This window comes from Oxyura jamaicensis, chromosome 5 (genome assembly GCF_011077185.1).
Source record: "Oxyura jamaicensis isolate SHBP4307 breed ruddy duck chromosome 5, BPBGC_Ojam_1.0, whole genome shotgun sequence".
Lineage (NCBI taxonomy): Eukaryota > Metazoa > Chordata > Aves > Anseriformes > Anatidae > Oxyura > Oxyura jamaicensis.
The window spans coordinates 56,308,079-56,328,117 of NC_048897.1; the positions used below are offsets into that span (position 1 = coordinate 56,308,079).

Sequence of the window (20,039 nt, forward strand, 5' to 3'; positions counted from 1 at the left end):
ACTGGGAAAAAAAATGTCCATATTTGGTATCTACTGCCCTACCCTGACCTGTAAATGAAAATAGTAACACGCTAAATAGATACAGAAAAGCATGATTAGCTAAAACACTCCGCTGATACACACAGGTATGTTTGTGTTGCTGGGGGGGGTTGGGGTGAGGATGTATGTACGGCTCCAAAAAGGTTGCTGGAAGTAAATAATTCATTAGACGCGTGCTGTTTATTTAAATGTTAAATTGGCTTTTGAATACAGTGCAAGTATCAAAACCTGCATTTGGCCACAGCCATCCAGCTGCTGTCTGTTTTAAGCAAAATCACCAACAGTCTGCAAACGCTGCGTAAAAGCTACGCAAGCCCCGATTATTGACAGACCCCCTAAGCCTGCCAGCTTATCCCTTCGTGGAGCTCAGATTTATCTTCCTCCCCGACCAGATTGCTGCTTGTTTCGGTCAGGGTGTAAAGCCTTGACATCGGAAGTGCTGACTCACGAGAGGGAGAGGAATTGGCCTTTTGCTGCGGGGCTGAGGCCGTCCCGCACCCTGCCTCCTCCTGCCCCCAGCCCCGCGGTGGGGCTGCGGCTGGGAGCTGGGGCCGAGGCAGGGCTGCTCGGTACCACGGCTCGGCTTGCGACGCTTCGGGATTGTTTGACCTCTCCTTCTTAGTCATCAGCAAAAGTTTCTCCTGCACCAAACCAGCCTGGCCACGTAGTGAGTTTAAACGGGCTTTTGTTCTAGCAGAGGCGAAGCAGCGACGTGCCCGGCGCCGTCTCCTGAACTGGCTGCTTTTCCCCAACAGATGGCAGTGCCTTTCTCTCGTAGTTAGCCAAAAGTTTAAAAACATTTCGTTAAAAACAGCTGCCCCACATTCTTAATTGGCAATCCTTTTTCTATTTATTGCTAGGCACAAATCAAATGCTGTTTTGCTCTTAGGCAAGCTCGATACATAAAAGCATAATGTAAAACACCCAGATATTCCTTATCCTGTTCCATGTCTGCTTGTTATACAGCAAATACTGCACAACTGCTCTTTTGTCACCAAATATCCTCAGAAACTTAGTTATAACAAAATGTTGTGTTTTTATTTTTTCATTATTAAAATGAACATTTTTGTTAAAACTTGCTCCACAGTCAGGCATCCAAGCGCACACGAAACCCTCATTTTCTCGTAAATGAAGCTGAAATTATTCCAGCATCTCTGGGGCTCGGCTACATTTACTTAAGGCACTTGGTCCTTATCCTGAAGAGGGCTTTGAAAGCTCCTGTGCCTGCAGGTGTTTCTCGTAAAAGGGGATGGAGGCGCCGGCACCAACCAGGCCTCTGGAGCCACAGTCCCCACAGTGGGGCCCTGACGCCAGCCCCAGGGCCGGGGACAGCACACAGCATCCCTGGGGTTAGCCCACACCGCCGGAGCTTGGGGCATGCTGCGCGGAAGCGTGACTCCAGCACAGCTCCCTTCTGCCCGTCCCCAGGGTAATTTGCCAGGGTGGTTCCCTGGGGTAATTCGCTACAGCTTCTTACCAGAGTCTCCCGATGCCAGCCTCGGCTCTTGCGGGGAGTGGATGGACGCGTCACCGGGGGTGAGCCTCCCTCTGCTCTCTCCTCAGCGAGCTTATCATTTCTGTGGCCTCTTCTGGGACCCATTTCATTTCTGCAATTCCTTGGGCTATGCTGAGCAGAAAGGCCAAATCACTCCTTTACAAAATGAAATTGTAATGGCCTTGCTATTTCCTAGTTTAGTCTGTGCCTAGTCTTTCTTTTCGTGGTCGAGTTGTTTATGGTGGAGCAGAAGGAACATGTTTTGTTTTGCTTTATTTCTTTGCCTGTTCTTGCACAGGAACAGATTTTCAGCCAGCTGCCCACAGTTTTACTCCGTTCCACCTCCCCCCACCACAGTCACAAATGCAGTGTAGGTCCTGATCCAGACAAGCATTTCATTTCCGTACCAGAGCTCTTCAGCAACGTCAATAGCAGTACCCACAAATGCGGTTTTGTATGGGCTGAAGGCGGTGTCAGTGCAGGCCTTTTAGCGCAGATGCATGGGAGTAATTCTTTCTAATAAGCATTCACATGCGTCTCTCTCCAGTGACCTTCATTTGCCATCTCTCTGCCTATTTAGTTAGTTTATTAGGTCCTTCTGAAGTGGTTCATAATATTCTCATAATATTGGACAAGTCACAATAATTATATCAAATTCCAATGTTATCAGCTGGATTTTGAAGCCCTGTCTCCTGTTTGCTAACATATGAAGCAACGCTGTACCTAACACAGTTCTTTGAGTCACCTCATTGTCAAAGCGATTGAAAGCCTTTTCTTCTTCTTCTCTTTTGGTGATTTTTACTTCCCCAGTTGATTTTGTTCCCTTTGTCACTTTTTGTGATGAAGGCTATCAGCTGTTTTAGAAAGAGCATTAGATTAGTCAGATATGCTTGTACTTCAGGCACTTTGTTAGACTCCTAGCCTTGTTTTCTTTTAAAAAAATTCTGCACTGTTTTCCTCCTTTTATATAGTGATAATTGTATGTCCCTTCTGTTTTAAGAGTTTTGTTTTCCTGGTGTTAAATTAAGGTTTAGTAGGTTGCAATTTTCAAGGCTAACTCAACATGTTTTTCAAAGATAATATTCATGTAGCAGCATCCAGCTCTCTGGTAGCTGATGGTAAATGAGCAAGAATATAGTTCTTTGTTTTTTAATTAGTTACTCTGACACTTCATTAGAAAGTATTTGCAAGGACACAAGCCAGTTCTGGAGGTCTGTTGCTCCCAAACACAAATGTTGCAGAACTTTCTGCCTTGAAAACAGTCTTTACTATTGATTTATTTTTCTTACATGGGGGAATAGATGTGCTGAACCATTGTCTTAAAATACTATTTTGAATACAGGTGTAAATAAAATATTTAGGGTCTTTTTGACAACATAACCTTTAAATGCTCATGTACTCCTCCTTTATTCCTCCTGCTTCTTGCCTATGTCTGTGTACGTGTGTGAAAGAATTACTTCTTTTTTTTTTTTTTTTCTTCTGACTACTTGTTTGTGAAGCTTTTTCACAAGCCTAATTTCTTTCTTGCATCTTTAAGGCAGTTGCATGTGTATTTTTGTGTTGATTTCAGTTGATGTAGGTGACTGTTTTGAAAGCTAACTGCTAAACAACTTACCATCTAAATATAAACATTTCTTTTTTCTTGCCTTCTGCTTCCTCTTTGTGTCAAAATATCCACACTGTATTATGATTTTGTGGCTCTATGGATATTAAGAACAGCTAGTTATTTCTAGCATCATGCCAGCCATGTGATTTTAGCCCTGAAGTGCCAGGTGAGCTGCAGCATATCTTTTGTAAAGGCATTCATTCCTACTAAAAAGACATCTGCTTATCACATGCACTGCTCTCAAGTAGTTAATTTTAACTTATTATTTATTTTACTCATTTAAAAATATATTTTTAATATGCATTTGTCCGATTTCTATTTCTAATCACTGATTACGTTTATGGCTTTGCTTCCTAGATGAAAGTCTATTGGTGTCGGGACTGTCACTGGTACTTGGATGAGTTCTCTCTACCTTTTTTTGGGGTGTCTGTCTACAGTTTGTCATGCACAGGTAGGCTTCCACAATTTCAAATAATATAGCAAAGCATTTTTGATTCCCTTGCAATATTCCAGTATCATTATAATTTGAAAACCGGATACCACCACTGGACAGAACAATGTTGGTCCCATCAGTGATACATACCTGCAATATCGTTGTCTCCTGCATAATCATGCAAGTATTGCATTAACCTTAGCCCATGGATTGCATAGGGGATTTATGGTAAATTGATTTTCTGAAGTCCTTTTCAGTGTCACTGCATTTCAGGATATGGTCTTCTGTGTTGTTAGTGTGACCTACATTCTCTCTTTTGACATATCTGACTGTCTGCCTGTACTAAAACCTTTTTCAAAATTATTACTTCATTTTACAAGCTGATTCAAATAGTACATTACAACTGACCAAAGCTTATTTCTCAAATGGTTATTTGGCCATTTTTTTCTTTGCATACCTTTAAAGTAATACATTTAAAATATTTGAAGTATTTTCTCTCCTAGACAGATAAATATACTTCTGTCAATTCCTGATCTGATTAGTGAAGAGAGATTTTAAAAAATCATAATAGGATGCATCCATATTCAGATATAATAACCAATAATAAACAGTCAGCTTTTAATATGTTTTACAATGTTACACATTTTGTGTAGTGTTCCTTTTTAACAGAATATAATGCAAACATTTTTTAAAACATAATTTAAAAAGAAAATGCAACTATTTTCAACAATTAAATGTTTCCACAACAAAAAATTGTTAGGCTTGTTTAAAAAATAAAAATAAAAAATGTTTCCCATATACTGACTAGATTATATGCTATAGTTTCTCAACATTCTTTTGATTACAACAAGTGATAGATTCTCCAAAGGGTCATTTTAGCCCCAATTCCCAATCCAAATGGTTCTTTGACGTGCTGTTAATTTCTCCGTGTCTGTGGCTCCTTCATTTTGTCTAGGTCAAAAACTGCTTTCCCCACTTTTTCACAGCATCAACTCTAGAGACTGTATTTAAGCCCTCTCATAGATCATCTAAATTTATATGATTAACAGAATCTTTTTTTTCCTCGTTCACTACATCACTGTATATGTCAATCCACAAGCTAGCATCGACACTGGTTTACACAGTCTGTCTTTGCTTACACCAATGAACACCCTGTGATCAGGTCCTGTAAAAGTCTCTAAAAAATTCCCACCAGAGAAGAGACTTCATCTTCCACCACCTCACAGCATGGCTGGTTATATCTGGCCGTGTAAGTGTAAATGTTAGCATATGTACTCAGTATCCTGGGCTGCAGAACAGGCAGGATGAGGTAGTCTTTGTCCCAGCAAGAAACTAGCTTGCCAGTGTTGGCTTGCTAATCTGATTTGCTAGGCTTGCACTAGTGATATACATTTGTGTCTTCACACTGGTCTGAGGACTCATCCTTCAAATTTGCATCACTTCTATTACAAAAACAGCCGTGCTCACTTTTAAAGGTGAGAGCAAGAAAGAAGGAAACAGTGGGGGTGGTAAAAAGGTTCTGGCTGGATACTTTCTGTAGATAAGGAGACTTCTCAGCTTGGCCCTGTAACATGAATTTGAGGTAGTCCTGACAGCATGAGGGCCCTGCAGTCCAGCCAGAAGGTTTGCAGCTGTGACAGAGGAAGGATTGCCCTTAAGAAATGGCAAAGCTTGGCGTTTGCATTTGCACCAGGGTGGACATTCACTGGGGCTGGATGTGAGTTCCTAACAGCTTGAGAAGTTTGAAACATTTCTGCAGTAACAAGTAAGTTACAGTAGACTCCATTTTTCCATCTCTGTTCAAAAGCCTAGGGAAGGAAGTTATTTTCACATACATATTTCATGGAATTTGCGACAGCTACCTATCAATTGACATAAGAGCTTTTAGATGAGTTAAACCAGCAGAACAAGAGATGCCTGCTTAACCTGTTTGATGTTTTCTTAGTGATAACAGAGACTTGGCATATTAGTGTTTCCTCGAAGACTATCCAAATATCCACTGATTGAAAAGATCAAAGAAAACAGCAATGCCTTCAGTTACACTGGGCACGATACCTGGGTGTACATTCTTGCATAACTATTGACAGCTTGCCTGGATTTCTGTCACTGCACAGGGTCTGTGCACCAGACGAGATTGGTCCCTTGACTCTGTAGGTCATTAAGGCTAAAAATTCTTGAGGGTAGTTGGAAGAAGGCAACTCTAGATCCCAGTGAAGTAGCCTCAGTTGCTGTCTGTTAAATCAGTTACCTACTGCTGCACAAAAGCCATTTTTTAAATTAGGAAGTTTTGTTTCTCTTGGGAAAAAGAGATAGAGAAAACTGTAATGAAGGCAAGGCACTTTGTAATGGTTATATAGGCTGCATGAGGCCCAACCTGAACCAGCTGCAGACTGTCACAGTCTTGCTAGGATTTTGCCTCCCATTAGCTAAAACTGTGACTGCAAACATGCTTTCTCCTAGGAAAGAGGTGCCTTTGATTCTCCTGTGAAGTAGAGGAATAGCAAGAGTTTGCCAGCAATAAGTAGGCAACACTGAGAAGCCCAACTCCTGATAAAGGTGCCTGGTTAGAGTTCAGAGGTGTAGCTGCCTCTAAAAGTGTGTTATTCAAATACTGAGCTCCTCAGTGTAAATGTACCTTATTTTTTGCCTTCAGAAGGGAAAAAGTGCTGACCATGCATAAGAAAACCAATCTTCTTGCTAACAGATACATGATAATGTATGAAAGGATATTTATTCAGCTGAGTCACTTGTAGCCAGAGATAAGTGACAGTTCTAGCAAGCAATAAGCTGTCATGTAGTGTTTCTTAAATGCGTGGATTTTCTGAAACCCTGCTCAAGGGGTCAATAGCAGAGCAGATGAAATTGTCTACTGTATCACAGAGACCTGAGAGACATCTCTCCATTTCCCTTTATTTCTTATTCCCCTAAAATGGTAAACTTCTTTGAGAAATTCCTCCCAGAACAAACAAGCTTTCACTACAAGCTGGGGAAAAGAACTGACTGTTTTGTTTGAGAAATACTTTTTATTATTATTATTATTCCACCTTTTTGTTACTGTTTCACGTTGTTCCTTAAGAAACTAATCTGTTTATTATTACTACTATTTGTTAGTCAGTGCTATTTTGTTATTTTGTTTTTTATTCTAGGGCTGGCACACTTGCTAAAGTACAGTTTAGTTGCAAGAAAGACCAGTCAAATCAGACTGATGGAATCCATGCTGCGCACATTTCTTGTGTGTCCTCAGCTTGAGTCTTGTATTTGACGATTGTTTTGTTTTAAAGGGATAGAACTGGAAAAGTACAGGGAAAAATAAAAGGGAGAGAGTAAATAATCTAGATCCTTCAGAGGATTCACTAAGGGGAAAAGACAGAGTTGTGCACAGTAGTGAGTGTCATGGAGAAAGTAATTAAGGAGTGACTAATGCATTGTTTCTGATGATACGAGACCTAAGGGGCATATGCCTTCCAATGGCATAGCCACATAGGGAATTTAAAGCAAAGTTTTGTCATGCAGGGCACAATTATTTTGTGGAACTCATTCCTCAGGATGGTACAAATTCAAAAGAATAAGATATGTTACTGCCGAGAGGTCCATGTAGGACTATTAGCATCATGGTACTCTGGCAGGCTCTAGTTCAGAAAGTCCTGTAAGCAGCTGAATGCTGGAAGCTGAGATGGTGCACTAAGGGATTTCTGATTTGAACTGTTTCTTATTCTCATCCTCTAAGAATCTCCTGCTATTAGCCTAAAGACAGGATACTGGGCAAAGATGGATTTTGGCCAGACTTACAGGGACATGTTCATGTAAATAGCTAGTTCTCCAAAAGAGCAACACAGTGGAGGAGGCATAGGAACATAGAGAGTGCTCACTAAATGAGAGACGTGGCCTGATGAGCTATTTTAACAGACAGATAACGTGAAGCTACATCCACTGCAACTTTGTGCAGTTCAGCTGACCTCAGTAAAGCCAGTTTACACCAGCCTTAAGGTATAAAGATTGTGATGCATTGTAGGGGAAGTGTTTTACACAACATGCTCATAATCCTGATCTCCTGACCATCCAAGCTGTGGTACCTTGGGGGACCATAGTAGCATCCTCCCTACATACACAGCCAGTTTCTCTTCCAGAGGAAACAGGGTGTGAGGTGACAATGAATGAACAATAAGCTCAGAAATACCCCAGAAACACCAGGGCTCTGAAGGATTGACTCCTGTGTTAGGCAGAAGAAGACTGTGCTTCCTATCCGTTCCTCACTATGGAAGGGAATACAGCTGTCTGCAGTGGCTCCATCTACAGACACAGGCTTTCTCAGCAGAAAATGTTTTCTGTTGGGATACTCAACAGCATGGCATAAACTCAACTCTTGCTCACAATTTAAATTCAACAGACACAGCTAATGGGTCCTAAACAAGCAAGTATCAGGTGCAGGAAAGTTCTGAAATTCTTTTGCTTTGGCAACAATCGATGGGTAATATTTGGTTTGTCTTTTTCTTTGTGTTTGTCATTTTGTCATTTGGTTCGTCTTTGTGAACTAGTTTTTGCTAAATCTATTGGCCTTTTAAAAATACATAAAGGTATATATCAAATTGGTAAATTTCCTTAGGAATGACTTATCAACAGCTCGGGTTATTATCTCTCTATACGTTTTATCTCTATATAAAGTCATGTCATATTTATATTTCATATCTCACATTTAAGTATAGTCTGAAATTGCTGAGTTACAGGAAATTATATGAAACTGGTTTTGAGTACTATGAAAAAAACTATATAATGTTCTTCTTCAGCTGTGCTCCTAGCAGAAATGTCAGATAGAATGTGATTGCAACAATTTCACTTTGAAATCACCTAAATGCATATAAAAATCAAGACAACAACCTCTGCAATAAATTTCACCTTGCACAAAAAAAAAAAAACTGACATCCACTAAAATTACAGAAAGAGCATGACTTTAATATTAGATTTCTGTAATCACAATTGTCAGAGCCCTATTGTACATCAACATAATAATAATGTCTGAGATTCCTTCCCTGAAAGCACAGTTTCTCTCAAACCTTCTGTTCATTCATTTAAAAGTGGTGTCAATATGTAATGGATGTCACTACTATATATACGTCTCTCATCCTATATTAGCACTTTTTATTATCAAATTTACTTTTGGAAGGGCTTTCCAACAAACTATCAGATATTTAAAGAATGTACAATACACTTGGAATGATACAGGTCGCTTATTTATTTAACTGTTTAAAGCTTGAAAGCCTCTTTTAGTTCTCTGTATCTATTTCTATATGTACAAATTATGAGACCTTGAATAATGAACGTGTTATTTAAATTGTGCTGTGACACTACATAATGCTGAGAAGTCATTTTCTACAGTTCACTATTCTCATAGTCAATGGTGCTTGACTTGATTACCAGTGCCTTATAGCCAGAGTAGATATGGGCAATGTTTTAAATTTGTTAAAAATTGGTTAGATAAAATTGTCTTGAATGAAATAGAGTAGGTTGGAGAGCCTATTCCTTCTGATAGTTTCCTAGATGAGTCTTAATTGCAATGCATAAAATATCCATGATACATTACACTTTTGTATAAAAAATAAAATTTAAGAGTAAAGGAACAGCTCAATGTTCTACCTGGACTCTGCAAGACAGTAGTGCAGAAGCCGATCCCTGCTTTACATCCTTCCTCATGTTCCTAAATCACAATTCAGGACAACTGTGATTAAGGCAATGTTGTGCCAGAGTTTCTTCTTTCGTGGGTAAGGAAAAGGTGAGCAAAGAGAGAAGTTCTTAGTATCCGCTAGCTCCTCATAGGTCAGCTTACAAGGCAGGTGTAATGATTAGCATTACTACCATAAGCTATCTGCCTTCTACTGAGAGAAAGTAGGGGGCATTGTGCCCAATACCGGTCTGCACCACCGGCTCCTCTGCTTGAGCAGCTTCACTGCACTGGGATCTAGCGAGTGCCCTAATCTTGGCTCAATTAGCCTAGCAAAATTGCTTTTACCCTCCAGTATTGATTTGCTCAGTGATGTTAGTTTGACTTGCCCAGCAAAGCCACTATTTGTATTATAAGAAGTGTTTTGCTAGTGTAGCATTTGTGTATTCCTGTATAGTAAAGCGCTATGATGTTAACTTACAATATCTGGGAGCCTGGAAAGCACAGATTTTTGACAGACGAAAAGTAAAATTGTGCATAGCAAAGCTACTGAAGCCTGATTTGCTAGGGGTTGTGTGTTCTTTGTCAGGTATGGCTGATGGGTGTGACATATGGTCTTAGCTAGCACACTGCTCCCAGACAGAATGCGTACTGTGTGTCTGAGTTGTCTGCCTTTCCCCAGCGGAACTCACTAAATTGGGTTACTCTCCTCTACTAAAAACTGTAGGAATTTAATAGTTTCAAAGTTCATACCTTTAGATACTGTTGAAAGGCAGATCTGAAACACAGCTTTGTTTCAGATCAAGACAGGATCAAGCTGAAATGTCACTGAAATCTGTTAATCTTTGGAGTATGCTTCAATTTCAGTGAATTTTCTGGGAAGTGATACAAAATTTCTGTTGGAAACATATGACCATGTAGGTTACCTGTCTTCAGCCTGCATACATATTTCTCAGGACTGAATAAAATGCTATGAGTCAGGGTTAGCTGTACCCATGTCACAACTCTACTCTTTTGCTTGCTTTCACATCTCCTTCCTTTTCATGCATGTGGAAGAGATACTGCATTTGGTAGAACTGGTTTTGGTACCTTCCCTCTTGCCACACATAGACACACACAAAGAGGGTTTATTTCATTCTTCCCTGTTGCTTGAACAAGAGAATCTACACATCCTTGTCCCCACACCTTTTCCATCAATTTAAATACCTAATGAAATATGAACAGAATGAAAAGAAGGAATATTTATTCCGAGATACTAGAATTCTTGTGAGAAGGATTCAGGCAGTTTATGATCAAATAGTATTTTTTAATTTGTATTGATTCATGTGAAAGTAATTTGAATCCACATTAGTATTCTGTGAACTGATCATTAACACTTTTCAACTGATTTAGTAAACATATATTGCTTCCAAAATAAATAGAAACAGGAAAGAAGTACAGTTAATGTAGCTGAGGCATGAAAACATACACATTAACATGCAAGGCAAAACTCCAGTGTTGAAATGGGGCAGCACATCGAAGTTATTTTTCTAACCATGTTTTTGCATCTCCAGAGAAAGCTTAAGCACAATAGACTGAACACCCTGAAACACATTTTTAATAATGCTGCTTCATGCTTCTTTCCAAAATGGTGTACCGACTGTAATAAATGAGTTGACACAGCTCCTCTGAATATATTGAATATTCAGGAAAAGGTGGCAGGGAGAAGCTCAAGTGCACATTGTCCGAGGGACTTGACTGTGATTCCCGGTGAGACATTTCCACAGCCCTGCTTGGCCCACAGGGCTTCTCTAGGGGCAGTCTGTCTGCGAAACCAAGGCCAGCTCTGCTCTGAAAGCCATAAAACCACAATAACACTTGCTATGTCCAAATCAGTAAGCTCCCTAAAAGCTTGAGCCCATCAGTACTGAAATAATATAGCTCTGTCATGTTCAGATCAGTGCTGGCACATGTCCTGCTAGTGTGACAAGCAGACAAGCAGGTGGAGGGGCTCGGATCTACCTGTCCATGCACTGCCTCTGCTGCCAAATGAACAAAACCCCAGCAGGCTGAGTGTGGAGCAGTGTTTAAGCAAGCTAATAGGTACGATCTGTAGTATTTGGACTGTTTACCTGACAATAGAGATCTTGTCCTGAAGGCAGAGATAGAGACATCTTTCTTCAAAAACAAACCAAGCAGAAATCCTTCCAAAACATGGCACGGGCATTGTCTTGCTTCCAATTAGAGTCTATTGGGGTACAGGGAAAGAAACTTTTTATTTTAAGCCTTTCTACTTACATGAAATGAAAGGGTTGTTTGGGCTAAAGAGACAGAGCAAGGGCAGACCACCTTGTTCACTCTCATGGCTGAGAGCCTTTCCTTGGGAAAGAAAAATCCAGTCATTTATTCCTCTTTTGTGACCTGCTGTTGTGTTTCACTTTAAGTAGAAATAAGGACCCCTGGAAATGGCCTTCTTCCTCAGAAGTTGGTGTGCTACATGCTGAGCTGATGGGCAAAACCTCCAGCTCTTCCTCAAAGGAAAGGCCAATGCCCAATTTGAGGAATTTGCCCAGTTTGCTCACCTAAAAGATTCTGCTCCACCTGTGAGCTACTTACAAGTGTATCAAATTGTATGATCCTCACAGGGCTGAGGGGTTAATCATATGGTCAGTTGTTCAGCCCTGTTAACAGGATGAAGCTTGGGAGCATTCCCAAAATCATAAGCACACAGGAAACTGACAGCCTATAAGTGCCCCTTTGCTCGTCTGACCAGGAGCTCAGAGACTCAGCACTGAAACCATCTCTCTCTCACAACATTCAGTTTAGGTGCCATGTAGCTCTCTGACAACAACTCACTTTGTGTGCAATGACCATGCGGAAGGGAGAAGGAGATCATACTTGTGTTTATGAGACTTCTGCAGCACGCCCTTCTTTGTCTTGGGTTCCATCTAGACTTTAAAAGTACTGAGAAGATTTGGATTAAACCTTATGCCTCATGCTGGGAGAATGATTTAGCTTAGGATCTGCTTCTGTTTAGACTCTATCACTGTTACATCTTATAAAAGTTTTTTTAGAAATAGGGTAAATATCTGCAATTACCCACTTTGCTCTGTGTTCTCCATCAAATATCTCAGGGTAGATCTTGCCACAGTAAGGTGTATTCTAAATTTTTCCTTTCTACTCTGGCATATCATCAGTAATGGAGTATTCCTTCCCTGGAGAAACCCAGAACCTTTTTTTTAAAAAAAAAAAAAAAAATCTGGTTCCATGTTAAAGGAAAGATTTTTGCAAATACTGCAAACACAATTGCTGACTGGCAGCTATGTCTCAGCTGCACATATGGAAAGATGGAAATTTTTTGTGAAGAGGCATAAAGTGCTTCTTGAAGCAGAGATGTGAATTCACATCAAATGGAATGTGCACAGGGGGTCCTTTTTTTTGCATTACATTATAGAAAATGGTTCATTGTAGCTTATCATTAATAGTAATGATCTGGACCACACTCATGTGTATTCAGTTCTAATTAGAAATGCCCCAAGCTACCAGAAATGATGCACCCAAGCCAGTTTCCTTAGGACTAGTTATCTTCTACATAAATACACCTTTAACCAACAGCATTTAAAAAGAGCAATGATGACATCCAGAGGACAGATAGTTTAATCATGGGAACTCTAGGTATTCTCAGCAAATTTCCTGGGGATATATCCCTTACCTACTTTTTCTGTTTAAAGTCTGTTCCTATTAAATCAGTTATTGACAGCCTGCTGAGTTCCTTTAATTCTTAGTTTTTATGAAACTGACCTTGTGAAGTTGAATGTTTCACCCCCAGTGCAAAAATTATATGTACAAGGTAAACTTTTATTAATTTTGTCATTTCTGTGTGCACTATCATTATATGTTATCGCTGAATCCAACTGAAAAGAGAAGCAGTCTTTTAAGCTATTGGTAAACTTCAGGTTAATAGCTGTCTGGCTTGCTTCGCCTGCAAGTGCTCCTACTGTGGAACCTCTCCCTATATGTAGGTTTTTATCTAATCTGTCTTAGTAACCTTCCATACTCTGGTTTGGCAGTTAGTTTTGGTTTTGATTTTGTTCACAACTGCAAGAATATTGGCCAGGTGCATGGTACGTAGAAGTCACTACATAGAAAAGCCTCTGAATTCCACGGAAATATGTATGGACAGGTGTCTATTTTATTGACAAATTTGAAAGAGACATATTACCAATGTTAGTCTATTAAATACAGCTCCAGAATCAGAATTTAATTGAAGCATGTTACCTATAATAGGTTCAGATATTTGTGTTCTTCAGCATTTTATGAATTCAGAAACAGATGGGCTATGACCAGGAAGCAGTGGAGAACAGACTGGCGTAAAGCAGGTTGGCTCTCTGACAAGTGCAGGTACAGCTGTGGTATGTATTTTATTCAGCATGCCCACCTACTGTATCAGCAGCCTGCCCTACCAGCAATTCAACTACAACTGACTTAATGAAGAGTAGAAGTAAGCATGAATCCAGACTTTCCATGGATCATAATATTTGAGAACCCAGAAGAATCAACATGACGGAAATCATGCCAAGTAATTTTTTTCTCAATTTTTACATGCTAGAGATAACAAAAGCATTGGCATTTTGAGGGGGAGGAACACAAAATCTAATCAAATTATAGGATATTAAAGTACTTCTCTTTTGGACTTTGTTAATTGCTTTGTTTTACACTGAGGGAAGAAACCTTAGCATGTAGTAGTTTATAGCTTAAATCACCATAAGTGTGCCAAGGAACATGATGAAATGCTGGCTAAGACTTATTCTGTTAGTAAAAGAGAGATTATATGGATGATAGGGGCTGGTTTTTGAAGGTTTCATGCAAAAGGTGTGCAAAGGGCATCTTTGCTCCTATTTGTACCACTGTAATCCTTGCATATTTGCAAGTCTCATGGGGAAAGAAATTTCTGTGGCTAAAGAGACAGTGAAAAAGAACCCTTGATCTGAACATTCCTTAACTGGAAATGTTGTATTTGCTATTTTTTTGCATAGATACTTCAGGAAGGAGGTGTCTCTCTTTGTCTTTTGGCATTCCTTGTACATCTGGTTGAATAACCTTGCATTTGGGTATACTATACATTTCTATCTCTATTCCAATGTAACATCATATATTGTAACCTGCAGTAACCTACAGTAACCCACAAAGTGAATTTGGATAAACAACAACCCATAATTATTTTATATGGTAATTGTCTGACTTGAAATATTGGGGTAATTATCAAGTTCAATTCCTATGATCCCTGCAATTTCAATGAAACCGGGAGATGTCAGTACTTGAGTTCTGGCACATCTCTTAAAGAAAAATTATACCGCCTAAATCTAAGGTCATAATTAAAGATGTAACAAAGCTAAGTGAAAAATTGCTATATGTTTCAAATGAAAAGCAGAATAATCTCCATAATTAGAGACGGTGCAAAATAAAATTTACTGGTCGCAAATTCCACCCTTCAGGAGATACATATCGCAGTCTGCAGGTGGACAAGACTCTTGTTGGTGAAGCTGGACAAATGCAAAGGGGAAACCTGGGTTGTAGGTCTGGAAAAGAAGTCAAAGATCCATTTGCTTTGGAAGGCCAATGGCTTTAAAACACAACTAAATAGTTTTTAAAGAGATCTGATGAGTGGAAAAATATGCAACCTAATCTCTATGTATCTGTGTACCTATGTATGCATCCATGCATTTATATTGTAAGCATGTATGTGGACCGGTGCTTACATTTGAAAACAAAATTCTGAAAGGCTCATATGATTTTAATGAATCTTCTAGGCTCATTAATTTGTTGTTGTTCAGATGCTGTAACAGTGGAAGATGTCTGGGTTCAAATGACAAAGACATGACTGGGAGTGCCACTTCAGGGCAGTCAAGCAAAGAGCTGCTGTCCAGGAATTCAGTCAGTTTCACAGTGTGATTGTGCTAGCTGAGCTGTACGTGCCATGTATCTTGGACTCTTAAAGATTTTCTTTTCTCTCATTCTCTTGTCCAAGCTTCACATTTAACCTTTGAGGCAGTTCTGAATGTATCCCTTCATAAATCATAGTCCAGTAGCACTAACCTCAGGCAGCTCTTTAGTGTTTTTGACTCCCTTCTCACACTGTTCTTCCTCAGGCTTCTGCTGGTCATTCTCATTTCTCTCCTGATGATTTTGTCACTTCTCTTCAATGTAAAACTCAGGGGATCTATGAGACTGTGCACTGTGACTATGTTTGTGATGTTGGGGCCTCTGCCTGATGCTACACTTCGCTTCATTTACCTTTCTCATTTCATTGCTTTCCCCATGTTGCAGCAGTGCTGCCTGCCCCTTCCTCCCCCTTACTACTGTGGGACTGACATACTGTCCGTCAGACCCTGTCCCCTCCAGCCTCCACCAAAATATGCTACCTTTCATGTTGGTGACTCCCTGAAATACACTAAATCTTCTGTGTCCTCTAGAATTTTTTCCATTTAGTTTTAAATGTCCCCTAGCTGTTCCTATGCTGAAAAACACCTCTGGACCTAGTGATCCTTCACAAGCTTTTTAAAACCATTCTCTGGTATTTCTTCTGTCAGCATTTTTACAGCATTTCAAGACTAGTTGGTGTCACAAAGGGGAAGAATATTTCACAGTGAGAGTAAAATATTACAGTCAGTTCCATACAGGCTTAGTTCTGAAAAGTCACTTAAGCAAAGTGTGATGTTGGATGAAGGGATTAAGTGATGGCTCTTTGAGATTTGTCCAGACACAAATGTACCTAAGCTGTAGCTCAAACTTTTTTCAGATAACAGGGGAAAAAAAATAAAGTATGGGGAAAAAAAAAAAAAAAAGTGTAGTCTTTTCATCTCCTAAAGTACAGAAATGGTTCCATACAAGACCTGCTAGAAATTAGCCCATTCTGCAGCATCAGTATCTTCGCTGCTGAGGTAGCAGGGCTCAGGATGGGTGCCCTGGGCACTGGCATCCAGTTGTGTTGGCAAAATATCCTCTTGCTAATAGAAACACTGGAATACGATCTCCTGGATGTAATGAGCTCCCGTGAATGCTAGATGGACCTCAGGGTAGCTTCAGCCTTGTCTCTTCTGAACCAGGGTGCATCTGGCAGCCAGTCCCACAGCTGGTCATACCTACTGTCTGTGGTACAAAATCCAGGAGAAATCAGAACTGATCCTGAAAAAAGTTCAGTAAAATGATTCAGGAAATCTGCTTGATTAAAGGGGCTCTAAGCATAAGGATAGCATGATATGAGTCCTACATTATTTTCATAACTGCAACAACAGGCACAGCTCAGCCTTCAGATCTCCACAGGTGTTTGCAGGGAAAGCAGGTGGTGAGCTGAGAAATTTGGCTGAGGAAAGCACTCAGGTACGGTAGCGAAGAGCACAAACAAGATCTTAGATAAAGAGATGTTCCTCGGCTTCAGAGTAGCGTAGGCCAGGAGTAATTGTTATGCTCAGAGTTCCCTTTGCTGTTTTGATATGAGTGTGATACTCTGTCATCACTGGAAGAAGGCTGAAAGGTGTCTGCTCTCTATGCCAGGTGCACCAAATCCCGGTTACATTTGCCCAGAAGCTTTAGTGAGAGCTGGGAAAATTGAGGGAGGAAGTGCTGTATCTGAAGTTAGTCTCTTCCATTTCCCTACCCAAATAAAAAGCTTCATATTTTCTTTAAAAGAAAGTTGAAAGGACTTAAAGGCAGGGACAGCGAGCCAGGCGTTGTAGCATTTCATTAGCTGTGCAGGCAGTAGTGCTTCCAGGCATCTGCCTGCTATGCAGGATTGTTCCTGCTTCTCTTCATAATTGGGGTGGGGGGCAGGACTTTGCTGAGGGGAAGCTGAGGGCAGGGAGCAGACACGATGTATGTGGTGAGAACCGATATTTCAGAGTACCGATACAGAGTACCGATATTTCAGAGTACCTATTTCAGTCTGTACTGAGCTCAGCAGCAGGGCTGTAGGGTGACACCGTGCAGGTTATTTCAACTCCTTGTGTGAATAATAAGAGCAGATATTTAAGGTGGCCAGTTAAAGACAATCTCAAGTTCAGAGCAAAATAAAGATGCCGCTTGATCTTTTCAGGTGCACGCAGTCACAAAGCAGAGGAGCAGAGAAGACAAAAGAGAAGCTATAATGGGAGATCATGTTTTTCATATGTAAGGAGTAAGGGAGATGAGTTAAAATTTAATGGAGAAGGGTTTTCACAAGGCAATGTGGCTATAGTGACAAAAGCAGAAAGCATTTTAGATGCTGTCATGGGGGTAAACTGAAGGAGAGAGAGATGTAAGAAAGTAGATGATGAGAAAATTGGAACAGCAATATTATTTCCTTGTCCTCCTTCTGGTTTTGTGTTTTCATTGAATGAGCTGTGAATAGGTCAAAAACAAGAGGCAGCGCAAATTCTGTAGGACTCAAAGTGCTCTGTACCATCTCTGCCAGACAGTGTATATCCCTGCTGGAAAGGATGTTGGAGAAATAGCATCCTTTTCTGATAGTGACTCAGACCTGAAAGTGAGAATAATAGCTCTGACTCAATCACAGGCTGTTGTGAAGGGAGATTAATGCCAGGAGACATGGCCAATTCTCTTTCTCTGTGTCAATCTACTTCCAGAATACAGCACATGCCAGTTATTTCTCTTGGACAGGAAAGGGAGAGAGCTGATATGAGGCAGAGATAAAATCTGGAGTGTAATTAAACAGGCATTTTTCATATCTTTATCTTTCTGTTCTTTCTGTTCCCTCCTATGCTTCTGTGTGTTGATCTCTCTAAAGCTATTGCAAGTGGGGTGGAGGCCAAAGGAATAGCATCTGATTTTGATGCCAAATAAGTACTCCGCGTTTTATCTGATACATGACAAGACACTTATAGACAATAATTTTTATTGTGCATCTGATTTCATAAAGCATTTATTAGTAATCCATCATACAAAAGCATTATATTACTGAAATTGTCACATCTCGACATCAATTTTCAATTCAGTTTCTGCATTTTCCTTACACTTCCAACAATAAAATATTCAAATAATTGTGATTAACGAAACCAAGATTGCAAGTAGGGTAGCTTTGACTTGTTGTATTACACTGATCTTCTATGTGACCTGGTATTATAGGTCAGCTTAAGATAGGGGTAAGTAACTTTTTGTTGTTAAACTGATATTTCAAGACTATCCTCAGTTATGAGTGGCCAAACATTTTTAGTATCTCTTGGGTGTCTGGTGAGTGGGATGGGATGGTCCCAGTTGTATTCTCACTGAACCCTCTGCCATAAGTGATGATGGTCAGCTCCAGTCCTCTGTTCTGGTGGAGGACATTCAGGGCAGCATCTGAGAAAGTTTTAAGACAATCTGTGATACTGATATAACCCTCAAAGGGTCTTCAATTGCCCTGCGGTTGTGGATAATATGTTTGTCTAAGTGACGCTAGCTTACTTTTGTTTTTAACACTCCATAATGCAGCTAGAATGTCTCAGGCTAGAGAGACTCAGCCACAGCCTGTGCCCCTGGTTAGATCTCCAAGGTAAAACTCTGTGACCTAATGTGCTGACCGCTCTGCCCTCTCTGAGGTTCAAGGAATGGTAACCTCCCTCTTCAATGCTTGATGAAATCCTGTTTGAATCTGGATTGGATTGATACGTGAGAATAAGTTTGAGAATAAAAAAGACTATACAAAAAAACTCCAAATCCATTACTATGTGAGGAAAAGGCAGCTTTACAGATCTTTTTGGTTCTGAGATACAGTGAAAGTGAAGAATGTACCAAAAGGGCACAAAGACTGAATTTTGTCACCTGCTACTATCCAAGAAAAGGGACCATAGGACCAAGGCTGCAAGCTAAGCTGGAAGGAGCTTCAGAGACCATAGGATAAGAATGGGGGTGATGGATTAGCAGGGTTCTTGGGCATCAGCTATCTCCCTCTGTCTGCACTGATACTTGTGTGAGCCACAGGGAGACTACAGAGTCCAGATGTGTCCTCATTTCTCAAGCTGCATTGCATGTGTGCACATTGCACAAATACAGCTCCATGCAGTGTCCTGCTGTAGCTCTTGGTTGTGAAGGGAATGGGTATGGGACCAGAACTTGCTATAGAGCCTTTTCCCATGTCTTCACTAATGTCTCCTTCTCGTTGAAGGTAATCTGTCATCAGGATTTGAATAATAAGTTGAAACTGGAGCACTTGCTCTGTGCATTTCCTTCACTGCTTTTAGGCTTTCTGCGTTACAGATAGGTGCGTCTGACAACCTCCTGGAATCTGTCTCCAGACAGATACGAAAACCTGAAAAAAGTTAACTTGGTTATAGCAATGCTGCATCTGCACACCCAAAAAAACATGTACAGTGGTGTCTGATCTTTGTGGAAAATATCATGGAATTAGGATCAGGTTGACTGCTAACATGTGCAGTCACAGAAACTGTAAGTACACACTGCACTGAGAGATTTCTGTGTGTTCCACTACCGTTTTTAAAAGTCAGGCTTCCTGCATGGAAACGGTGGTTCAAAGTTAGAGTTAGCCTTTCCAAGGAACAACAACAAAAAGGTTATAAGAAACATACCATGATTAATTAATTTATTTCCTTTGTGCAGGCAGAAGATAATGCTATGATATTTTGTGACGATTAATCATCTTGCATGTGCACATTCATCTCTTACATGCCTGGAAAAGGCAGCCTGTATTTTGGGACCCATTCCCTCATTATCAGAGTCGATTTGTTAGGTTTTATAAACCTTTTCGGAAACTGATTAAGCTTCATCTAAAAAACAGTTGGATTTTTGGCCTTCAGTATTCCTATTACTGGGCAGCCATTCCAGGCTTTTATCCATCCTT

The 20,039-nt window shown here is 40.3% G+C and overlaps 1 protein-coding gene and 1 long non-coding RNA gene across 2 annotated transcripts in view; one reads left to right on the forward strand and one right to left on the reverse strand.

Moving 5' to 3' along the window:
* The window catches only part of LOC118168272, a 73,634-nt gene that overhangs the window by 40,080 nt on the left and 13,515 nt on the right, over positions 1-20,039 (forward strand). The window contains exon 3 of the long non-coding RNA XR_004751457.1: positions 3,498-3,591. This is a non-coding gene — a long non-coding RNA (uncharacterized LOC118168272). The remainder of the gene's footprint in view (positions 1-3,497; positions 3,592-20,039) is intronic.
* Positions 1-20,039, reverse strand: part of ELP4 (elongator acetyltransferase complex subunit 4) — a 277,760-nt gene that overhangs the window by 25,806 nt on the left and 231,915 nt on the right. The gene's annotated exons all lie outside the window — the stretch shown is intronic.